Source organism: Delphinus delphis, chromosome 1 (assembly GCF_949987515.2).
Source record: "Delphinus delphis chromosome 1, mDelDel1.2, whole genome shotgun sequence".
NCBI lineage: Eukaryota > Metazoa > Chordata > Mammalia > Artiodactyla > Delphinidae > Delphinus > Delphinus delphis.
Genome location: NC_082683.1, coordinates 93,452,706 through 93,477,193, shown reverse-complemented (window position 1 = coordinate 93,477,193; position 24,488 = coordinate 93,452,706).

The following is a 24,488-nucleotide window of genomic DNA, read 5'->3' as shown; positions in this document are numbered from 1 at the left end:
GTAGACAGCCTAAATGGCTGTCTTCGGAGCTAAAGGAAGAAAAATAAAAATAGGAGAAATGTATGTTCCAATGCTGAAGAAACAGAACCAATATTGCTTCTATCTTCTATGTTGAGAAAAACTATCTTTACCTTGAATAAAAAGAGTAGAACAAATATTAGTGAAAGGGAATTGAAACCCAAATTCTTTGAAGAGGTGAAGACTTCTCAGCCTATGAGGGGCAGGCAAGACAAATTGAGAGTTAATCTCCTTGTGAAAAGCCTTCAACTAATGGTTGACAAGAGTTTGTGCATAATGATTTAGCTTCACTGCTCCTCTGAAATGTCCTCTATGTAGTGTCTGAGGTCTTCAGCAGTCTACACTATTTAAGTATCTTGATCCAGACAAATTTTATTTCAGGAAACAGGACACTTGAAAACGATATTGCTGAACTTCTGCCAGAAATCTTAGAAGAACAATGGAAAACAGGTGAGGATAGATATAATCTATATAAGTGATCAATAAAGATATTTTATTGATCAACTGTATTCCCCTTACTACATCTGGACAGAGCTACAAAATAAATTATAGAAAAGACTAGTTTGTGAGCATTTGTCAAGTGAAAGTGTAACTCTTCAGAGCCTGTATGGGTTCTTTGACTATTCCTGGTTTACTTGAACCTAAAGAAATAAAAAAACCTAGAACTCTCCCCATCCAGTGTCAGATAATTTGGTCACCCCAGTTGTAACCCTGACTGTTATAATTTCTAAATGATGAGGAAATTAGAAATATACATTAAACCACAGACCTGACTTTTATCACACAGATAAATGGTAAACTATTGAGGCTTAACTAGATGAACATAGCTTACTACCTTTTGAAAAACAAGCCATGAAAGAATTAAAAGGGATGCACTCTGAAACAACTTTATTTCATTTCTTTTTTTTTACTGTTGATTGCTCAGAGCTTGCAATAGTCTAAAAAATTAAAGGAGATTAAACCAGTCATAAGAGAACTACATAAATTATAAACTATTTGAAGTGATTTTGATTGTATTAACTTAAATATTAACATAAAGATACAGTTTAGGATGATTAATGTTTTCCAGTATAACATTAATGATTGGAATGTCTGGTGAAAGAAATAATAAAGTATTCTATTGTTACTTTTTTTAAAATAACTTAAAAATATATTTATTTAATTAATTTATTTTCGGCTGCATTGGGTCTTCGTTGCTGCATGCGGGCTTTCTCTAGTTGTGGTGTGCGGGCTTCTCATTGCGGTGGCTTCTCTTGTTGCAGAGCACGGGCTCTAGGCACACAGGCTTCAGTAGTTGTAGCACACGGTCTCAGTAGTTGTGGTGCACGGGCTTAGTTGCTCCACAGCATGTGGGATCTCCCCAGATCAGGGCTTGAACCCGTGTCCCCTGCATTGGCAGGTGGATTCTTAACCACTGTGCCACCAGGGAAGCTCTCTATTGTTATTTTTGTGCCCTGCTTTTTAACTCATCTAGACACCTTTGCATTTCTTTTGAAGTATGTAGAAGGAAGTTTCTCTGTGCATATTTATGATTTAGTATGTGCACTCAATAAATATTAAAACATTAATCTATTTTAAAAAACACACTGTTCTCATGTCACCTCAGACATATTCCAAAATGGGGGATCCAAGTAGAAGCAGCCATGCTTTTCAATACAGTATTTTCCCTATGACTTATATCACAGTTTACTCATCTCCAAATGTCTATATTTTTAGTATTTTATGGTGGTGGTGGTGATGGTGGCAGGGGAGAATGAGGGTGTGGGTCTTGGTATACATGGGGATGGTTAGATCTACTAGTAATATGTTGGTAATTTAAAAATTAGGTAGAGGAAATAAATGATTTGACATGAGTTAACCACAAAGGTTCAGATATCTGCTTCTCATTCAGCACATAACCCAGAGTAGGGTTGTGGCCAAGTCACTGCTATCCTTTCGTGTTAAGTCTCTAGTGGCTGAAAATTATCATCTCATGAATGCCTGTTAGTGGTTTTTAAAGCTCTATCTTGCTCTTTAGCTGTTCCTGAGACAGAGCATACATAGATATAAGAACCTGACTGTAAGCATTCCAACAATTTAACTATCTCAGTGTTTTGTAGGATCTTCTGATGCAAAACTGTTGAGCCATCAGGAAGGTCTTACTTTGTCAACACATTTAGCTAATTAAATATCTGTGTGCTCAGTAGACATAATGAACACTATGTGGGTCAGTTGTTTTCTGTTTCACTTTCATAACTTTTGTCAAAGCTTGTTCTCAAATTAGCCTTGTGGCAGCTTTCTCACACACACAGAGAAACACTGGCTACTTGGAAGTGTTAGAAAATGGGATGTTTTGATTATACGAGGAGTATATCCAAATGAAATTTACACAAATATCAACTTAGAGTAACACAAAAACATTGGACAAGGCTTTATTTTTTTAAGTTAATGTCGCAGTTTAAAAATTTTAATCAAAATTATAGATGCCTCAAATGTAAACAAATAAATAATTTTAAGAATCAAATAAATTAATTCAATAAGTAAAATTATTTATTTATTTTTGCATTTTTTTTAAACATCTTTATTGGGGTATAATTGCTTTACAATGGTGTGTTAGTTTCTGCTTTATAACAAAGTGAATCAGCTATACATATACATATATCCCCATATCTCCTCCCTCTTGCATCTCCCTCCCACCCTCCCTATCCTACCTCTCTAGGTGGTCACAAAGCACCGAACTGATCTCCCTGTGCCATGCAGCTGCTTCCCACTAGCTATCTATTTTACATTTGGTAGTGTATATATGTCCATGCCACTCTCTCACTTCTTATCCTTCCCCCTCCCGGTGTCCTCAAGTCCATTCTCTACATCTGCGTCTTTATTCCTGTCCTGCCCCTAGGTTCTTCAGAACCTTTTTTTTTTTTTAGATTCCATATATATGTGTCAGCATACAGTATTTGTTTTTCTCTTTCTGACTTACTTCACTCTGCATGATAGACTCTAGGTCCATCCACCTCACAATAAAAAAGATTTGATATGAAAAAACATTAGTCTTCCTCTTCCTTCCTTCATCCATTTTCCCCTCCTCAGAGAAATCACTTTCACATCTTTTTAAATATCTATCTGTTTATCTCTCTGTCTATCTGGAGTATGTGTGTGTGTGTGTGTGTGTGTGTGTGTGTGGTATTAACCTCCTGTTTCTAACTAACATGCTTATATTGTTACTTTTTGATTTTTTGGGTTTTTTGGCATTATCTACTGACTCCCTGCTATGGAAAAGGAAGGTTTAACTCTGTCTTCCCTTATTTCCATAGCTCTCTCTTTCTCTCTCATCCTACTTAACTCTCATCCTCTCAGAATAGCTATATTATAGTTCTGGTTGGAGCAGATTTCAGTGTTTATATTATTAAGACTAGGGAATTTTATCCAGAGCTGCCCTGTATAGTAATCTGTAAGTTACTGGAATACTGCTGTGTAGAATCCAAGGCTACTCTGATTCCTGTTTCTTTGTGTATAAACTCTTTCTTCCCCCTCCCCCAGAAACTTTTAAGATCTTGTCTTTGGTGTTTGGAAATTTCATGGCGAGGTACTGTGAGATGGCTTTATTTTTGCCATTTTTGCTGGCACTTGGTGGGCTTCTCAATCAGTTCTGAGAAATTTTCTTTTATTATTTCCCCGGATGATTTTTCTCTCAGTGTTCTCTGTTCTTTTCTTTCTGTCATTTGGAGTTTGGATTGCCTAGACTAATCCTCTCATTTTCTTATCTTTTTTCTCCTATTTCACATTTATTTTTTTTATTTTTAAGTTTTTTGATTCCATTTATGGCCTATGTATTATTCAGTGTTATCTGAGCTTTGCATCTCTATTATCATATGTTATTTTCATTTCCAATAACTCTCTTTTTGCTCTAAAAATGCTTATTAAAAAAACAATAGTCTATTTTTATTTCATGGTTTTGATACCTTCTTTTGACTCTCTGAGGATATTGATGATTTTTTTTTTTAATGCATTCTCTCTACTCTGTATCCATTTTTACTCCAAACTGTTTTTCCTGTTTGATTATTTTGATCTCAGTTTCTCATGTTGGTTGTTTTTTCTCAGATGCCTGGTACTACTCAGTTGTTTCATATTCAAAAGTGGGGGTTGAAAAGCTCTGATTGGAAACTCTGAAACTATGAGGGAAGTTAAACATCTATGTGCTTTGCTGTAAGATGATGTGGCTGAACAGTTTAGTTGTGAAGACACTGACATCTCCATCTTTAGGGTTTTTACCTTAGGTTGCTCAGATTCTGCAGAGAATGATCCTTCATTCACCTGCGTGGAGATGAAGGATGGCTGTTGGCATTCTGGGATTTTGAGTTTTCCTTCCCTAAAACTCTTCAGAGACTCAGAGATGTAAGTGGGATTGGCTTTCAGCTTTGCCAAGATCCCATTTAGGATTCAGTTGTATACTCCTCTTCCACCTGTTCCAGCTTCCAAACCTTATTGCTGTTGTCCTTGTTCCTGTGCTCCAAATTATTGTGGAATAATGCTAAAAAAAAATCTACTTGCTGTCGTTCTGGTGGAGTTTTTTGAGAAATAAAAAGTAGATGGGTGTGTGAAATTTGATGTCTTTATCTGGAGTCTTAATCTTTCTGAAGTTATTCTTTAGAGAAAATCTAGACATTATCCTGGCTTTGTTCAGGATTTCTGGGAAAGCTGCTCCTAAATTTATCCAGTAAGACAGGCATTAGCCAAAATTAAAACATAGTCTAAGAGCAAGATTGGCTTGTGATGATAATGGTTGAAATTAGATAATACATACATGAGGGTTCATCATACAAATGCTCTACTATTGCTTATATTTGAATTTTCCCATAATAAAAAGTTAAAAAAAAGAAAGGCTACTGTATAGTCCTCAGTAAAAGTGTTTCTAATTCCAAGAAACAAGTAATTTTTTTCTTAAATTATTCATAGCTTCTGTCCTATATGTTATAACTTTAAAAGAATTTAAATTATATGCCTCTGAAAACTGTGGACTTCAGTCCTAACACCACAAGTATTTTTGAATTAAAATCAAATTAACTTCCTAATAATCTAGTATGCCACTGCTATTGACTTAAATAGCAACTTCATTGCTTCCTAGTCCATTCTTTTAAGAACCATTTCTCAATTTCTTTTTTTTCCCTTTTGCTTGAAACTGTAGCTTAAGCTGGTCCCCTCCTAATCTCAGCTCAGTATACATCTAGTTCCTCAATTTAGGTGCTCAAATTTCCTTTTGCCTTTCACTGCTTCCCCTACATGTCAGCTGACATGTGAAAAAGATGAGCTTGGAAAGGATTTTATTATACCTTAATAAAATAAATTCAAGGTCATTAAATATCTATGCAGTTACAATTTGTCTAAAAAATATATCCTCCTCATGGAATAAAAATGTATCTTAATGTTTTGTAACAAGTAAAATTTTGAAATATGAAATTTGTTTTAGATGCTGTATTCTACTCAGATAGAAGAAAAAAATCAGTTATGATATCCTATAGCAGTATTGCTGAAAGTAACTCTTTGGACAATAATGTACCTGACCAATTGTATGAAAATATCACATGGAGATTAAGGAATTTTGGCTATTTATAACAATTACTTTAGAACTTGAAAATTAGAGGCAATCAGGCAGAAATTCAAGATAGTAACAGTAAAGAGAAATGTCAAATTTATGAAAATTCTCTTAGCAATCATACCAGATCAACACTTATTAATAAACATTTAGTTCACTGGTTGCACTTAGACCTTTATGTTGTCACCTTTTGTTTTTTCTCTTGAATTTGCTTTGGTTTAATTTATCAAAACCCAAGTATATCTATTAAATGACATTCCTTCAACATGAGAAGTCTGGGAAACTTGATGTCTCTACTTGAGGAACATGTCTAATTGAAATGAAAGAATTAGGAGAGGTTTTCTATTGGTATGTGGGAGATCAAAGACTCATAAAATTGGAAGAAGTCATCAGAAACCACCTAGTCAAGCAGTTCTCAGCTGGGTTCGCTTATTTGGAAATGTATTTGGGCATTTTTTATTGTTACATGACTGAATGGAAGGGACCCCACTAGCATTTCAGTGGCTGGGGGACAGAGATGATAGATACCCTACAATGTTCAAGATGGTTATGTTATGAGGAATTGTCTTTCCCAATTACTGATCTAGCCAGCCACCACTTGACACTTGAATTCTTTCCACATTGTGGGCTTATTGTAAGAATAATGAATAGAAGATTCAGTTTTATTATTTTTTTATTTTTTATAAATTTATTTATTTATTTTTGGCTGCATTGGGTCTTCGTTGCTGCACACGGGCTTTTCTCTAGTTGTGGTGAGCGGACGTTACTCTTTGTTGCGGTGCGCAGGCTTCTCATTGTGGTGGCTTCTCTTGTTGCAGAGCAGCGGCTCTAGGCACCCGGGCTTCAGTAGTTGTGGCTCACGGGCTCTAGAGCGCAGGCTCAGCAGTTGTGGTGCATGGGCTTAGTTGCACCGCGGCATGTAGGATCTTCTCGGACCAGGGTTCGAAACCGTGTCCCCTGCATTGGCAGGCAGATTCTCAATCACTGTGCCACCAGGGAAGCCCGGAAATTCAGTTTTAGAATTATACAAATGCAATTCTGAAAAGTTGGGGAACGGCTATAAGAGTGGAGACAATACAAATTCATTGGAACTGGAAGGTCACATAATAGAAATCTATCTATTTATTTATCTATCTATCATCTATCTATAACAATTAATGTTCCCAAGATTTTCTGAATAAAGTGTCTCTAGATTTAAATTCATTCAAAGTAATTCAAATATGTTAAAATAATTGTTCTTTTGTTTCCCAAATGGAATTGTCTTTTACCCTGATTAAAACAAAACAATACAAAACAAACATCTACTTCTGTAAATAATCCAGAATATAGAAAAGCACAAAGAAGAAACAACCGTAACTATTAATTCTATTACCCTGAGAAACCATTATTAATGTATACATCGAGGTGCTGAGCCATGGCTCACGGGCCTAGCCGCTCCGCGGCATGTGGGGATCTTCCCGGACCGGGGAACGAACCCATGTCCCCTGCATCGGCAGGCGGACTCTCAACCACTGCGCCACCAGGGAAGCCCATCCATACAGTTTTGACAACCAAAATGTGTCCAGAGATTGCCATATGTCCCCTAGGGGAGAAAAATCACCCTTGCTTGAGAACCACTAAATTTAGATGTATAACCTTTCCTGTTTGTGTGTGTGTGTGTGTGTGTGTGTGTGTGTGTGTGTGTGTGTGTTTAATCACTTTATCCTTTTGGATTCCATTAAGAATTCCAGTGCTAACCAAACTAAACTAACTAGCTAGATGCCATAGTGTATTTTGAAACATCTTTCAGGGTTGTTACTTAATGCGATTCCTACAGCCCAGAGGATTACATGGGTTCTTTTACATGTAGCAGGAGGGCCTTCCTCACTATGATTTATTCTTTATCAATTTGCTCATCTTTTAGATGTGAACCAAAGTCCCCAATGATGATTATCTGCATAGGTAAACCACCTGGCCTAACCTGCTTAAGGAATATCATGGTCTCACCCTGTAGCCATTTTGTTGTTGTGTTGCTATTGTTGTTTTCTCTCTGTATTCTCTCCATTTTGGACTGACATCTCTTTTAGCTCAGGCTACATATCATCCATTGGTGGTTGTGTGTGCTGCTTGCATGATGTGAAGACATTTTTAATAGACAAGTACACATTTCCTCCAGTACTGTATTGGCAATTTCATATTCATTTCTGCTTAAGCTGGTCGCTAGGCTGGATGATGAGAATTCATCCTCTGACAGAGCATGATAACTATTTTCTACTTTTTCCAAGTGAGTCAGAGGCAGTTTCGTGATTTATTAAAACATGAAAAATATATGTTGGCAAGTAATAACATGCAGTAGACTTACAGTGGTGCATCCTGAATGGATACGTCAGGACTTTTTCTTTTTTAACTTTCCCGCAGCCATAGAGCTAGACTCAAGGAACAAACTCTTTACATAAATTAAAAGAGCCCCTCTATGCCTGAACCCCACATGCCATTCTCTTTGTCCATGACAAAAAGAGGCAGCCAGGCTTCTACTGACAAGATACTTAGCCCATCCCTGTCTTCAGCCCCACCAAAATTATCCTGAAAGAATAAATATTTACTAAAAACTGTCTTACCAAGTTACTGGGAAATTGAATGTACTCCAAGAGCAAGAGATGCTAAGATTGGAATAAAGCCACCCCCCTATCCCCCCATACATACTGTTCTTTGATAGTGAGCAAAACTGTAGCATTAGAAAATCTCAGGTAAGAAGAGGAAGTGTAGTTGCAGAAGTCCATGTTTGTGTCAGAAATGGTTAGCGCCTACCTACTGCCCATGCACACTTCCCAGCCTTCCTTGTCTATGTTGGTTCTAGCCAATGAAGTGTGAGTGTACCCCTTGCAGGATGTGGAGCCCGTAAGCCACCTCTTCCTTGTATCTTCCTGCTGTGGTGACCTTAGAGCCTGCATGTTCTGGATTACATGGCTATAAGACGAAAGACATCTAGATCTCTGAGTTATCACATGGAGAACTGTGCCAGTCCTGACCTGTGACCTGAGGAAGGACTTTTTTGTTACCATGGCATGACCTCTCCTTGCCTGAAACACCAGTCAGCCTTAAGGGTTTGGAAAATGAAAAAGAGGAAGTGTGACTCAGACCCAGTTAGATAAGCGAAGCAGAGCAGAGAAGCAGTTAGCTCAATTTGAGAATTATAGAAACATTTCAGACAATTGTTTTCTTTGGAAGCAGAAAGAGGGATTTTGACTGAATCTTTGATTTGTTGATGGCAATCAAATCTCCCAGCAAATTTCTGGGAGGAGAACCTCATTGTGTTCGTATTTTACTCTTCCATTAAAAAAACTTTTTTTAAAAACATCAAAGCTCAAATAATTATTCCTTTATTACAAAGTTTAAGTTTTATTAAGTGCCAAATATATATCAGCTGTGTTTCAAAATTGCATAGCATTACCCTTTTTCTATAAAATAAAATTTTATTTGTACTTAAAAGGAAAAATAATTTTTTAAATTAAAATTGTTTTGGTTTTGTTTAACATACCTGCCTGAAATTGTCACCAATCAGAATCACAGTGTCATAATTAATGCTGACATTTTGTGTCTATTTTGTTTTAATGCTGTTCTTGGGTGGTAGGCACGATTTAAAGTAATAATTTTTAATTTTTTTCTAATCTTCACTCATTACAAATCACACAAGTTAGGAGAATAAAAACAGTTTTGAAAATTTTTTAGTTTATAGTTGGTTGGAGCTCTTTTTCAAATTTAATGTTTTAAATATAAGTGAAACTTCAAAAACTAGTTACATTGTTAGTTTTAAAATTTTATCAAAGATACACTGCTGTTGTAGGGCTTGATTCCAAATAATTACAGGGACAATCAGCAGGTTGACAGAAAATTTAGAGATCCCAGATATCTTCACTCTGACCTTCTTATAAAAATAACCCAAACATTTCCAAAGTTGCAAGAAGAAAGGATTCCCCTATTTTTGTCCTCTTCAAAAGATGACAGAAAGAATTGGCAAACAGATTAAGTCTGGGAAGAAGGCCACCTGGCTCTTGTACATTAGACAAGAAGGAATAAGTCAAGCCAACGGGTTTCCCCCATAAGGAGATGGTGGTAGTGAGGAAGATTCTTGAGGATGGATAGAGATAGAATATAAGAAGCTGGAATCTAGCCTAGATCCACACATAATTTGGAGATTTAGACTTCACACTAAAATTGAGCCAATGCTTAGTGAAAGCTTTACACTTTAGCAAATGTCAATTGAGTTTCAGATTTCAGAAAAGAGTCTTAAAGAAGAAACAGAGCTTTGGCAGAGATGGTGACTGGCTGGTAATGGCTGCTGCTCGTGGTGGCCACACAATTTGCACTCTCCTCCCCCCCACCTCCATCAGTGACTCAGCCAAATGATGCAGGGGTACACATTTAATTTCTAAAAGTGTGTAGCGGTAGGGAGCATCATGTGTTCTCCGCTCTTTGGATATTCTTCATGTTGAAAATCAAAGAATCCATTAGCGATTTAAGAAATACAGAGGAAATGGAGGGCTTTTAAAAAAGCATCTATTTAGTTACCTGTTTATTTTATTCAGTATTTGCAGCCCACAATCACACTAATAATTAAAATAAAGATGCAGTCAGCTCTTGGCTATCGGCTATAATAATCTTTCCCAACATCAGCTTTATTATGATAGGGTAAATTGGCCAATTAAGGACTTGTTTCTGAGCAATGAACAGAGGTATTAGATCCAAACACTAAAGAGTCAAACAGCAGGAACAGGCAGAGAAGTTCATGTGCAGGCTGGCAAGCAAATTCTCTACTGAGAGAGGGACCAAAATTTGTAAGAGGGAGATAAAGCTTTCAGACTTAAGTCCTGTGTCTTGACAGAACCTTTACAAAAATACTGACAAACAGACAATTTCCTGCATATCATCTGTAGAATATTTGATGTTTATAGCTTATGGGTACACCCTTAATAAGGTAACTAGGACAAAGAAAGACAAAAGCAAGAAATAGTTGGAGTACTAGATTCCAATGAACTTTGCCATATTTTTCATGTTGGCTAGAGTGATTGATGCCTTTTAGTGTAATAAAACATTTATTATCACATTTTAGATTTTAGTTCCAGTGTTTTTCAGGTTCCAATGTTTACTCAGGTATTGGGCCTTCTGTGTAACAGACACATATATGTTGACTCCTTCTCTAATGTGGCTTTTTTGTGGGTCTCTCAGGGACCCCTCCTCATTGAGAAACTCCTCCTCATGCCCTAATATGGGAAAAGCTCTCTCCATGTGTGGATTATGTTGCCCTCTCCAAGCTCTGCCTTCTGGTAGTTCATCCTACACAGATTTTTCTCTGTCGGGGTACTTTGTCACTCTTGGGTGTCTTGTGTAAGACAAGTTTGCTTAAAAACAGTGCATGTCTGGTTCTCCACAGATCCAGGAGGCCAAGTGACAGCTTGCTGCACCACAGCCCACTTCACTTGCCCTGCTGTCAAGGTGGATCCACACAGTACCCACCTTTAGACGTCTCCAGGAGGGAGTCAGATTCCAGCAGGTTTGTGACCCCCAAACTCCAAGTAGTACAAGTTACTTTTCCAAGTGTTCCTCTGAGCATCTCCCAATTCCATCTCTCTTGGCTTGGTGGAGATAGGGCAAAGAAAAAGTGAACAGCACTGCAAAGACATCTTCCAATAAGCTTTCCAATTCTAATCTACTTCCCATGAATCCTCAGTGTTCTCTCATATGGCCTGGAGGTAGCCTATGAGGTAGCACAACAAGTTTTGGGTCACCAACTTTGCAAGTTATTCACAAATGATCTAAATTATTTGTTTTTTCATATGGAGGCCACTCGCATCATTGGTTGTGGTCTTGATACTCCAGGAGAGCTGATGCTCCAGGAGAGAAAGAGTCTCATTTTAATAATCAGTTACACATGTCAATCTACTTAAAGAGGATTGTAAATACTAATATAATAAAAATTGAGGGAATAACTCCCAAACGAGGAGGGGGATGGAATAACTGTAATTATAATAAAAAATAAAGTTGATGAATCCAAAAGAAGCCAGGAAATGAAAAATACCAAAGTATAGAAATAAAGCAAATAGAAAGAATAAAGTGAGACATAGATATATCCAAATATATCTATGAAACTGAGTCCCCCTAAAACTGAGTTCCTCTGCCGAGTTTATGATTAACCTCTCTATCCAAAACATGATTCCCTTTTTTGTCCCACACCTGTTCCCCTCAAGATTGAGGAGTATCAAAGAAAAGGGGAGGGCATCGAAAGTGAGCAGGACCCTGCAAGGTTCTCCAGAGTACAAAAGCCCCTCTGTGTCCCCTGTTTCTTGTTTGTAGGGAAAAAAGGCTTTAGTCTCTTAGGCCTTCCCTGAGTTCCAAAAAGCAGGTTCAAGCAGTTAATAGGAAAATAGAGTCATAGGACTCCTAGTTCCTCCCGAAGGGATATAGATAACAATCTGATGCATATCTTTGAGTTGTTCTACAGACCACCCCCACCCAGGTAAAGGATAGTGACTGCGTGCTGACCACAAGCAATAGATCTCAGACTGGTTGGAACCAGAAGGGTGAGATTCTGGGGACATCACCTTGTTACCTCACCACTAACCAATCAGAAGAAGGTCACACATCCTGTGTCCTGGCCCTCACCCCAAACTTTGCCTTTAAAAACTCTTCTTCAAAACTACTAGGGAGTTCCACTCTTTTGGGCACAAGCCACCCATTCTCCTTGCCTGGTCTTTGCAATAAACCTTTCTCTGTTCCAAACTCCAAAGTTTCAGTGTTTTTGGCCTCACTGTACATCAGGCACACAAACTCGGGTTCAGCAACATCTACGATCACAATAAATGTGAATGGATTAACATGACAGTTGAAAAAGAAATTGTCAGACATTGAATTTTTAAAAAATCTAACTATATGTTATTTTTTAAAAGAGCACATATTTAAACATACACAGAAAAAATGGAAGTGAAAGAATAAAAAATGTACAACAGACAATTATTAAACAAATGAAGCTGGTATATAAAAATCAGACAAAATAGACTCTAAGGTAAGGAAAATTTGGACAGTTTTGTGCAGTACTGGGATACACCAGTTGACAAAATAGAGATCTCAGAATCAGACTCAGAAACTTGATATATGACAGGTGTGGCATTTCCAACAGTAGGGAAAGTTGATCTAGTTGGAAAAAATGGTGCGCAAACAATGATGACCCATAAGGAATAAAATATATATTAGATTCCTATCTCTCACCATACCCACAAGTTAATATCAGAAGATTAATAAAACCTACTGTGCAAATTAAATCTCTAGAACTTTAAGAAGTTATAAGGTTATATGTTTAGAACTATTAAAGTATTTTTAATAGTTCTAAGGAGAGGAGTATAATAAATTGAACCCAAAAAGAACAAATTATAAAGAGAAAAAAATTGTTTGACTACATAAAAATTAAAATGTAAAAAGGTATATCACAAAGAGATGCCACACGTAACAACAGAAAAGTAAAAATATAAGCCATATACTAGAAGATAATTTCAATGCATATAGCTAGGAGAGGATTAGGATGCAGAATTTACAAAGACCTCCCATAAATCATTATGGAAAATAGTAACACCTCAATATAAAGAAAAGACAAGATATCTAAACTTAAAAGGAAATTAAAATGTCCAACAAACAAGTGAAAATATGTTCAGCCTAACTAGTAATCAAACACTGCAAATTAAAACCAGAACGAGATACAGTTTTGCACCTATTACATTGACAAAAATGAAAAAAACAATAACCTTTGAAAATACTAACCATAGGAGAGGATGTTGAACAGTGGACACACTCATACACTAGTGGTGAGAATACATATTAATAAAACCACACAGGAAATTGTTAAGGACTGAATGTGTTCCTCCAAATTCATATGTTTTAGCTCTAATCCCCAATGTGATGGTATTTGGAAGTAGGGCCTTTTGGAGGTAATTAGATTTACATGAGATGGTGAGGATTCCCCCTCTTCCCCCATCCCCTCGGTCCCATGATGAGATTAGAGTCCGTAAAAGAAGAGGAGGAGATACAACAGCTCTGTTATATGAGGTCACAGCAAGAAGGGGGCTATCTGCAAGCCAGAAAGAGAGCTCTCACTCCAGGAACTAAATAGGCTAGCACCCTGATCTTTGAATTCGCATCCTCCAGAACTGTAAAAAATAAATTTCTGTCATTTAAACTACCGAATCTATTATATTTTGTCATGGCATCCAGAGTTAACTAAGACAGAGATCTATTTCACAGTGTGTGGCCAAGTATAAGGTGCACAGATACTATGCGGTGGATACAGTGAAGGTGCCCCAGCATTCCTTCCCATGTTGGTCTACTGTGCTGTTCTGTTAAAGTTTGAGAGCTAAAATCAATGTTTCTCAGACTCTCATGAAGTTAGAACACCAGAAGCACATTAGGTTCTGTCAATTAAATACAGTTGGGAAATACTCAGAGAATAGAAATGATATGGGGGCAAGTCCTGAACTTCTGTTTTGGTCAGCAGGCAGTCATACAGACATCATTTTTGTTTTTGTTTTTCTTGCAGTAACAGTGAATGTCAGGTCACTAGTTTCATCAGAGTTGACAGATAGTTGTAGTTCAGAGGCTATGGTTTCTTGATCCTGGGATCACAACGGTAGTGGTTTATTCCTCAACTCAACAGTTCCAGTAATGTCTTCCTGACTTTCTACCTTCCTGATTGTAGCCAAGGTGAAGTTCTGGTGGGTTCATTTGGTGGCTTTGTTCTGAGTCATTTTGGGAGGTCTGAAGCTCACTCCTTTAGCCCCTTCATTGATTTTGCAAGCACTTAATATTCTATGTTGTGTACTTCTCTCCTTAAAATACTTGTTTATTTCTGTCTCCTACAATTGAACATTGACCAATACACCTTTGACCTAGAAAGTCTATATCTAGATATATACCCTAAGGAAACTTTTGCTTATGTTCCCAACTTCTATGTATATACCCTAAGAAAAGTCTTGTGTTTGTGCCCAAGGAGACATGTACAAGAATGTTCATAGTGGCATGGTTTGTAATGGCAAACATATACTTCACTGGAAAATGGATAAAAAATAGTATAATCATGCAGTCTTTGACATATTTTATAATAAATTAAAAATAATAATCAAACATAAGCATATAAGACATAATATCTGTCTTTGGTAGCTTAACAAAATAGTGGCAGTTTTTAAGTTCAAAACTTTAGGAATCAGATGATTAAAAATGAGTTTCCTCCTCTTTAGTTCTTAGTCATATATTCTTGAGGTTTGTATACCAGCTTTTCTTCTAACCATGCACATTCTTCCAGGGCTTTCTCATATATTTTTATGGTTTTAAGTACATTGTATGTATTGATGATTGTCAGATATATCCCTGAGTTTCCAATTCACATGTCCACTGACTACTGGATATCTCTCCACTTAGGTGTGTTGAAGACATTTCAAATTCAGTGAGGCTGCAAATGATCTTTGCTCCCAAACCAGCTCTTCATTTTGTGTTCCCTATCTCAGTTTAGAGACAATGCCACTCTTTATTTCCCCAAATTAGAAACCTGTTATCATCCTTGCCTACATTGTTTCCTTCACACCCTGTCCCACACACACAGTGACTAAGTCTTGTCATATTGTTAAAATTTTCCTCATCAATTATACTGTCACTTTCTTCATATATCCACTATGAAAAACCTTTTAACTCATTGTCACCTTGCCTCCAATCCTACCCTCCCTATCTGTTCCACATGACATAGTCAAAAATGATATTTCTAAAGCAAAAATATCAGTATTTCATTCTCCTTTTTAAGATCTCTCAATGGCTTCTTATTGGTACTAACCATAATATTCATGGCCTTTATGATATAGCTTCTTTCTTGGGAATGAAAAAAAATTGTATGCTGAGGTTGCTAAGATCTCTGGTAAGAACAAATCTTCTACTCATGAAATGGTGGAGAAGGAAAAATAATTCATGCTAGTTTTGCTTTTGCACCTCAAGCTGCAAAAGTTATGGCCACAATCCATGGTAAGTGCTTAGTTATGATGAAAAAGGCATTAACTTTGTACAATAAGATATTTTCAGAGAGAGGAAGAGAGAGAGACCAAATTCATATAACTTTTATTGCAGTATATTATTATTGTTCTATCTTATTATTAGCTGTTGTCAATCTCATACTGTACCTAATTTATAAACTATCATAGATACATATGTATAGGAAAAAACATGTTATATTTAGGGTTCAGTACTATCCACAGTTTCAGACATTCACTGGACGTCTTGGAACATATCCCCTGTGAAAGTGGCGACTACTGTATGTTTAGTTTTGTAAGAAACTGCCAAACTGTCTTCCAAAGAGGCTGTACCATTTTGCACTCCCACCAGCAATGAATGAGAGTTCCTGTTGCTCCACATCCTCAACGGCAATGATGTTGTCAGAGTTTTTGATTTTACCTATTCTATTAGGTGTACAGTGGTGTGTCATTATTTTTTTAATTAATAATTTTAAAATTTATTTATTTATTAAAATTTTTATTTTATATTGGATTAGAGTTGATTAACAATATTGTGTTAGTTTCAGTTGTACAGCAAAGTGATTCAGTTATACATATACATGTATCTATTCTTTTTCAAATTCTCTTCCCATTTAAGTTATTACAGAGTATTGAGCAGAGTTCCCTGTGTGATACAGTAGGTCTTTGTTGGTTATCTATTTTAAATACAGCGGTGTGTACATGTCAGTCCCAAACTCCTCATCTGTCTCTCCCTCTCAGCCTTACCCCCTGGTAACCGTAAGTCTGTGAGTCTGTTTCTGTTTTGCAAATAAGTTCATTTTTATCATTTTTTTTTAGATTCTGCATGTAAATTTTGTCATATGACATTTGTCTTTCTCTGTCTGACTTACTTCACTTAGTATGATAATCTCCAGGTCCATCCATGTTGCTGCAAATGGCATTATTTCATTTTTTTAATGGCTGAGTAATATTTCATTGTATATGTGTACCACATCTTCTTTATTCATTCCTCTGTCAATGGACATTTAGGTTGCTTTCATGGCTTGGCTATTGTAAATAGCGCTGCAATGAACATTGAGGTGCATATATCCTTTCGAACTATGTTTTTCTCTGGATATATGGCCAGAAGTGGGATAACTGGATATGGTAGCTCTATTTTTAGTTTCTTAAGAAACCTCCATATTGTTCTCCATAGTGGCTGCATCAATTTATATTCCCACCAACAGTGCAAGAGCGTTCCCTTCTCTCCATACCTTCTCCAGCATTTATTGTTTGTAGACTTTTTGATCATGGCCATTCTGACTGGTGTGAGGTGATATCTCATTGTAGATTTGATTTGCATATCTCCAATAATTAGCAAAGTTGAGCATCTTTTCATGTGCCTCTTGGCCATCTGTATGTCTTCTTTGGAGAAATGTCTATTTCAGTCTTCTGCCCATTTTTTGATTGGGTTGTTTGTTTTTTTGATATTGAGCTGCATGAGCTGTTTGTAAATTTTAGAGATTAATCTCTTGTTGGTCACATCATTTGCAAATATTTACTCCCATTCTGTGGGTTATATTGTTTTAATTTGCAATTACCTAAACATATTATGTTGAGCATATTTTCATATGTATATGTCTTCTTCTTTTGTGAGGTGTCTGTTCAGATCTTTCACTCATTTTTAAATTGAGTTGCTTGTTTTCTTTTTTAATTTTTTTAATGAACTTTTATTGGAGTATTGTTGATTTACCATGTTGTGTTAGTTCCTGCTGTACAGCAAAGTGAATCAGTTATACATATACATATATCCACTCTTTTTTAGATTCTATTCCCATATAGGTCATTACAGAGTATTCTTAAACATAATAATATGCAGATGAAATAAGATATGATTTATGAGTATATGAAAATACTTGAGATAGGGTTGCTAATAAGTAAAACACAAGACGTAGAAGCCATAAAATAAAAGGTCGGCTCATTTGATTACTTAAAAATTAAAATCTTAAAAGTGAAAAAAGTCCATAAGCAGTTTATTTTAAATTGACAGGGCCTCCATTTCATTTTTTTCCTTTTCTTCTTCTTTTTTTAAAAAAATTTTATTGGAGCATAGTTGCTTTACAATGTTGTATTAGTTTCTACTGTATAGTGAAGTGAATCAGCTATACATATACATATATCCCCTCTTTTTTGGATTTCCTTCCCATTTAGGTCACCACAGAGCATTGAGTAGAGTTCCCTGTGCTACACAGTAAGTTCTCATTAGTTATATATTTTATACATAGTATCAGTAATATATATATGTCAATCCCAATATCCCAATTCATCCCACCCCTCTTTCCCCCTTGGTATCCGTACATTTGTTCTCTACGTCTTGTCTCTATTTCTGCTTTGTAAATAAGATCATCTATACCAACTTTTTCAGATTCCATAAATATGCTATAATATATGATATTTGTTTTTCTCTTTCTGACTTACTTCACTCTGTATGACAGACTCTAGGTCTATCCATGTCTCTACAAATGACCCAATTTCATTCATTTTCATGGCTGAGTAATATTTCATTGTATATATGTACCACATCTTCTTTATCCATCCCTCTGTTGATGGACATTTAGGTTGTTTCCATGTCCTGGCTGTTGTAAATAGTGCTGCAGTGAACATTGGGGTGCATGTGTCTTTTTGAATTATGGTTTTCTTTGGGTATAGGCCCAGTAGTGGAATTGCTTTGTCACATGGTAGTCCTATTTTTAGTTTTTTAAGGAACTGCCATACTGTTCTCCATAGTGGCTGTATCAATTTACATTTCCAACAAGAGTGTAGGAGGGACATTGTAACCCTCTCCAGCATTTATTGTTTGTAGATTTTGTGGTGATGGCCATTCTGACTGGTGTGAGGTGATACCTCATTGTAGTTTTGATTTGCATTTCTTTAATAATTAGTGATGTTGAGCATCTTTCCATGTGTTTGTTTGCCATCTGTATGTCTTTTTTGGTGAAATGTTTATTTAGGTCCTCCACCCAATTTTTGATTGGGTTGCTTGTTTTTTTGATATTGAGCTGCATGAGCTATTTGTATAATTTGGAGATTAATCCTTTGTCAGTTGCTTTGTTTGCAAATATTTTCTCCCACTCTGAAGGTTGTCTTTTCATCTTGTTTATAGTTTCCATTGTTGTGCAAAAGCTTTTAAGTTTCATTAAGTCCCATTTGTTTATTTTTGGTTTTATTTCCATTTCTCTAGGAGGTGGGTCGAAAAAGATCTTGCTGAGATTTATGTCAAAGAGTGTTCTGCCTATGTTTTCTTCTAAGAGTCTTAGAGTGTCTGGCCTTACAATTAGGTCTTTAATCCATTTTGAGTTTATATTTGTGTATGGTGTTAGGGAGTGTTCTAATTTCATTCTTTTACATGTAGCTGTCCAGTTTTCCCAGTACCACTTATTGAAGAGGCTGTTTTTGCTCCATTGTATATTCTGGCCTCTTTTGTCATAGATTAGGTGACCATAGGTGCCTGGGTTTATCTTATTGTTGACTTTTAAGAGTTCTTTGTATATTTTGGACAACAATCCTTTATCAGATATGTCTTTAGCAAATATTTTCTTCCAGTCTGTAGTGTCTTGTCATTTTCTTGAGACTGTATTTTTCATATCAGAGGCTTTTAATATTAACAAAGTTTAGCTTATTAATTTTCTTCTTTTATTAGTCTTGCCTTTGGTGTATCTAAAAAGCCATTGCCATACCCAGGCCATCTAGGTTTTCTCCTACACTATCTTTTTGAATTTTTATAGCTTTGTGTTTTACATTTAGGTGTAGATCCATTTTAAGTTAATTTTTGCAAAGAGTTTAAAGCCTGTGTTTAGAGTCTATGTCTATATATGTATATATGCATATGGATGTCCAGTTCTTCCTGTACCATTTGTTGAAAGGTTATATTTACTCCATTTTATTGCCTTTGTTCCTTTGTCACAGTTGACTAATATTATGACTATACTTGTGTGGATCTATGTGTTTATTTCTGGGCTCTCTTTTCTGTTCCATTGACCTATTTTGTCTATTCTTTTGCTAATACCATCCTATCCTGATTCCTGTAGCATTATAGTAAATCTTGAAGTCAGGTAGTGTCAGTCTTCCAACTTTGTTCTTCTCTTTCAATACTATTGTAGTTATTATGGGTCTTTTGCTTTTCCATGTAAACTTTGGGGTCAGTTTGTTGATGGCCACAAAATAACTTGCTGAGATTCTGATTAGGATTGCATTGAATTTATAGATTATGCCTGGAAGAACTGACATTTTGACAATATTAAGTCTTCCTATTCATAAATGGGGATTGTCTCTCTTTGATTTATTTTATCAGAGTTTTACAGTTTTCCTCATGTAGATTTTGTACATATTTTATTAGATTTATACTGAAATCCATTTCATTTTATGAATGATAATGTAAGTGGTATTGTGTGTATATTGATGATCATGTTGATTGTTAATAAAGACAATTTTACTTCTTCCTTTTCTATCTGGATGCCATTTATTTCTTTTTCTTGTCTTGTTGCAGTGGGTAGAACTTCCAATAAAATCTTAAATAGAAGTGATGAGAGTGGACAGTCTTGTTTTTCAGTGTTTCACCATTGAGAATGATCCTATTTGTAGGTGTTGTGTTGATACCCTTTACCAGGTTGAAGAAATTGCTTTCTATTCTTAATTTGCTGAGATTTTAAGCATCAGCAATGGTGTTGGGTTTTCATCAAATGATTTGCCTGCATCTATTGAGATAATGCTTTATTTATCTATTGCTATCTAACAATATTACCACAAAGTTAGTGACTTAGAACAACACATATCTATTTTCTCACAATTTTGGTGAATCAGGAGCACAGATAGCGCTTACTAAGCTTAATGTCCTGCTTCAGGCTCTCACAAGACTGCAGTCAAGGTATTGGCAGGGCTGCAGTCTGATGTGAAGCATGATTCAGGAAAGATCTATATTCAAATTCAGATCCAAACTTAAATGTTTGCTGGAAGCATTCATTTTCATGCAGGTTGGAGGACTGGTGGCTTCAGTTTCTTGCTGACTGTTGGATGGAAGCTACTTTCAGCAGCTTTCTGTATGGCCCTCTTCATATGGCAGCACACAACATGACAGTTTGCTCCTTTGAAGCCTGCAGGGAAGAGTGTCTTTCAGCAATACTGATATTACAATCGTATGTGATGTAATCACCTGTAATAATCACATCCATCCTTTCACCTTTGCTATATTTCTATTCATCAGAAGCAAGTCACAGATCCTACTCACACTCAAAGTCAGGGGGTTACACACAGAGGTGAATTTCTTGAGGTCAGATCATGGGGAGCATCATATTGGCTTACCACAGATAATCATATGGATTAAAAAAATAGTTTAATGTGATGAATTACATTGATTGGCTTTCGAAAGTGAAACCAACCTTGCATTCCTGGGACAACTATTTCATTATGATGTATATTTTTTAAACAGCTGTTTATTTATTTTTTATTTTTATATTTTCTTGGCCACACCACGCTGCATGTGGGATTTTAGTTCCCTGACCAGGGATCAAACCCGTGCCCTTTGCATTGGAAGTGTGAAATCTTAACCACTGGATCGCCAGGGACGTCCCCATTATGATGTATTATCCTTTATATATTATTATTATATTTGATTTGCTAATATTGTGTTTAGAATTTTTGCATCTATGTTCATGGGGGGTATTTTTTGCAGTTTCATTTTCTTGTGATATCCTTGGCAGGTTTTGTTATCAGGGAAAAGTTGATCTCATAGACTCTAGAAGTTTTGCCTCCTCTTTGATTTTCTGGAAGAGTTTGTATAGAATTGATATTATTTCCTCATTAAATATTTGGTAGAATATACCAGTGAAGACTTGTGGGTCTGGAGTTTTCTTTTTGGAAAGTTTTCACTACAAATACAGTTTATTTAATAGATATAGAATTACTTGTTATCTATTTCTTCTTGAGTCTGTTTGTGTAGTTTATTTCAAGAAATTTGTCTATGTTATCAAAGTTGTAAATATATTGGCCAAATGATTTTTGTAACACTTTCTTGTTATTCTTGTTATATTTGTAGATTTATGGTAATGTTACCTCTTTTATTCCTGATACTGAGAATTTGTTCTCTCTCTCTCTCACCTCATCCTGATCAGCTTACCTATAAGTTAATCAATTTTATCTACCTTCTCAAAGAACCAGCTTTTAGTTTCATTGGTTTTTCTTTGTCATTTTGTTCCATTTTATTTATTTTCCACACTGTTCATTGTTATATTTCATCTTCTTTCTTTTCATCTATTTTATCTGTTTCTCCAATTTCTTAAGTAGAGGTTGAGGCAGTTGGTTAAAACCCTTTTTTTCTGATATAGGTGTTTAGTGCTATAAATTTCTCTCTAGATAGTGCTTCAGCAGCATCCCACGATTTTGATGTTTCATTCAGTTCAAAATAATTTCTAATTTCCCTTTTAATTTCTTTGTTAACCTATGGACTATTTTAAAGTGTATATTAGTTTCCAAATATTTGTGTGCTTTTTGATATCTTTCTTTGTTCTGAAGTATATTTTTTCTGATGTTAATATAGCCATTTCATTTTTCTTTTGAGTAGTTTTACCAAGGTATCTATTTTTAAATTTACTTTTAATTTATTTATATTCAACTGAGTTTCTTATACATAAGATGTGTGTTGGGTTTTGCTTTAAAAAATCCAATTTAACAATTTTTGTCTTAATTGGGGGGTGTTTAAATCACTTGAGTTAATTTGTTGAATTTATTGATACAATGTTCATGATATTCACTTATTATTCATTTAATATCTGTAGAATTTGTTGTGGATGTGACTTCTCTCAATACTGATATAGTTAAAAGAGTTTTTCTTATTTGTACCTGATCAATCTTGCTACATTTTTTAATCATTTTCATGGATCTTTGCCTTTTAATTGAGGCACTTAGAACATTTATTTTTACTGTAATTATTGTTTCAGTCAATTTCAAATTTTTCATCTTGATTTTTTTTATTGTTCCCTCTATTTTTTTTGCTAATTTTCCTTCTTTTTGAATAAGTAAACATTATGTATTAATTTATTTTGGCTTATTAGCTATAATTCTTTTTTATTTTAGTGTTTGCACTAGGATTTATAGGTTTATATATACATATTTAACTTGTCACTGGTTATCTTCAAGGGATATTAGACCACCTTACGTAGAATATAAGAAACTTACAATTGAATAGTTCCACTCATCCCATCCTGACCTTTGTCCTATTTTTGTCATAAATTTTACTTTTGTGTATATTATAAACCCCATAACACATTGTTTTCTCAATTATATTTCCAAGATATTCAAATAATAAACTCTACTCTTGTAATCATGTCTTGCATTGTTTATGATGAGCAATCTGCTACCATCTTTTTCTTTGTTCTTCTGTATGTAATTTTTCTCTGACTGCTTTAACCTCTCTTTATCAGATTTTGTGCATTGTGTAGTTTTCTCCATATTTCTTGTGCTTGAGTTTCACTGAATTGACTGCATTTATGGATTGATATTTTCAAAAAAATTAGAAAACTTTGGACATTTTGGAGGGAAATTTTTTATAACTCTCCCTTTCTGTCTTTTGCTTTGAGACTCCTATTATGTGTATATCAGGTCATGTGAATTTTTCCCACAGCTTACTGACTCTGTGCTCACTCTTTTTAATTCATTTTTCCACTGTGTGTTTCATTAGGAATAGTTTTGTTGCTATGTCTTTACTTTCTAATCTGCCAATTATCTCATCCAGTGTATTTTTCTTATCAATACTGTAGTTTTCATGTCTATAAGTTCACTTTGAGTCTTTTAATTATTTCCTATTTTCCTATTTAATATTTTGAACAAGTAGAATGCAGTTATTATAACTGTTTTAATGTCTTTGTTAATTCTAACATTTGTATCAGTTCTGGGTCAGTTTTGATTAATTAATTTTTCTCCTCATTATGAGTTCTTTTCTCTGGCTCTTTGCAGGCCATTATTATTTTTTTAAAAAAAATTGATTCCAGACATTGTAGATGCTACCTCATTGTGTGCTGAACATTTTTGTATCACTGTAAATATTCTTAAGTTGTGTTCTGGAGTGCAATAAAATTACTTGAAACTGTTTCATCCTTTTGGTCTTGCTTTTAAGATTTGTTGTATGGAGATAGAGGAGCATTTAGTTCAGGGCTAATTTTCCTCCACTACTGAGGAAAAAATCCTTATGAGTACTCCTTCCAATGCCCTATAAATTATGATGTTTTTCCAGCTTGACTCATCAGAACAGGCAGTATCCAACCTTGTGTGAGTTTGGTACTGTCCCTTATAATCCTTCTTAGGTCTTAGGGAGTTTTCTCACACACTGTAGGTCTGTAGAGTTCCTGCTCTGTGTAGCATTTTTTTTTTTTTTTTTTTTTTTTTTTTTTTTTGCGGTACGCGGGCCTCTCACTGTTGTGGCTTCTCCCGTTGCGGAGCACAGGCTCCGGATGCGCAGGCTCAACGGCCGTGACTCACGGGCCCAGCCGCTCCGCGGCATGTGGGATCCTCCCGGACCGAGGCACGAACCCGCATCCCCTGCATCGGCAGGTGGACTCTCAACCGCTGCGCCACCAGGGAAGCCCTGTGTAGCATTTTTAAAGTGCTCTGTCCTGTGAAGTTTTGTATGCCCTGGACTCACAAATCCATGTTTTCACCTCAGGAAATTATTGTCTTTCACCTGGGTTCCTCCTACCCAACCTGTGTCATGGCTGGGAAACCTCTCAAGGCACTAAGCTGAGAAAATTTAAGGGATAACCTCATTTGAGTCCTATCCCTCAGGGATCAATATCCTTCATTGCCTGATATCTAGTGTCTTAAAAAAACAGTATTTCATGTATTTTACCCAGTTT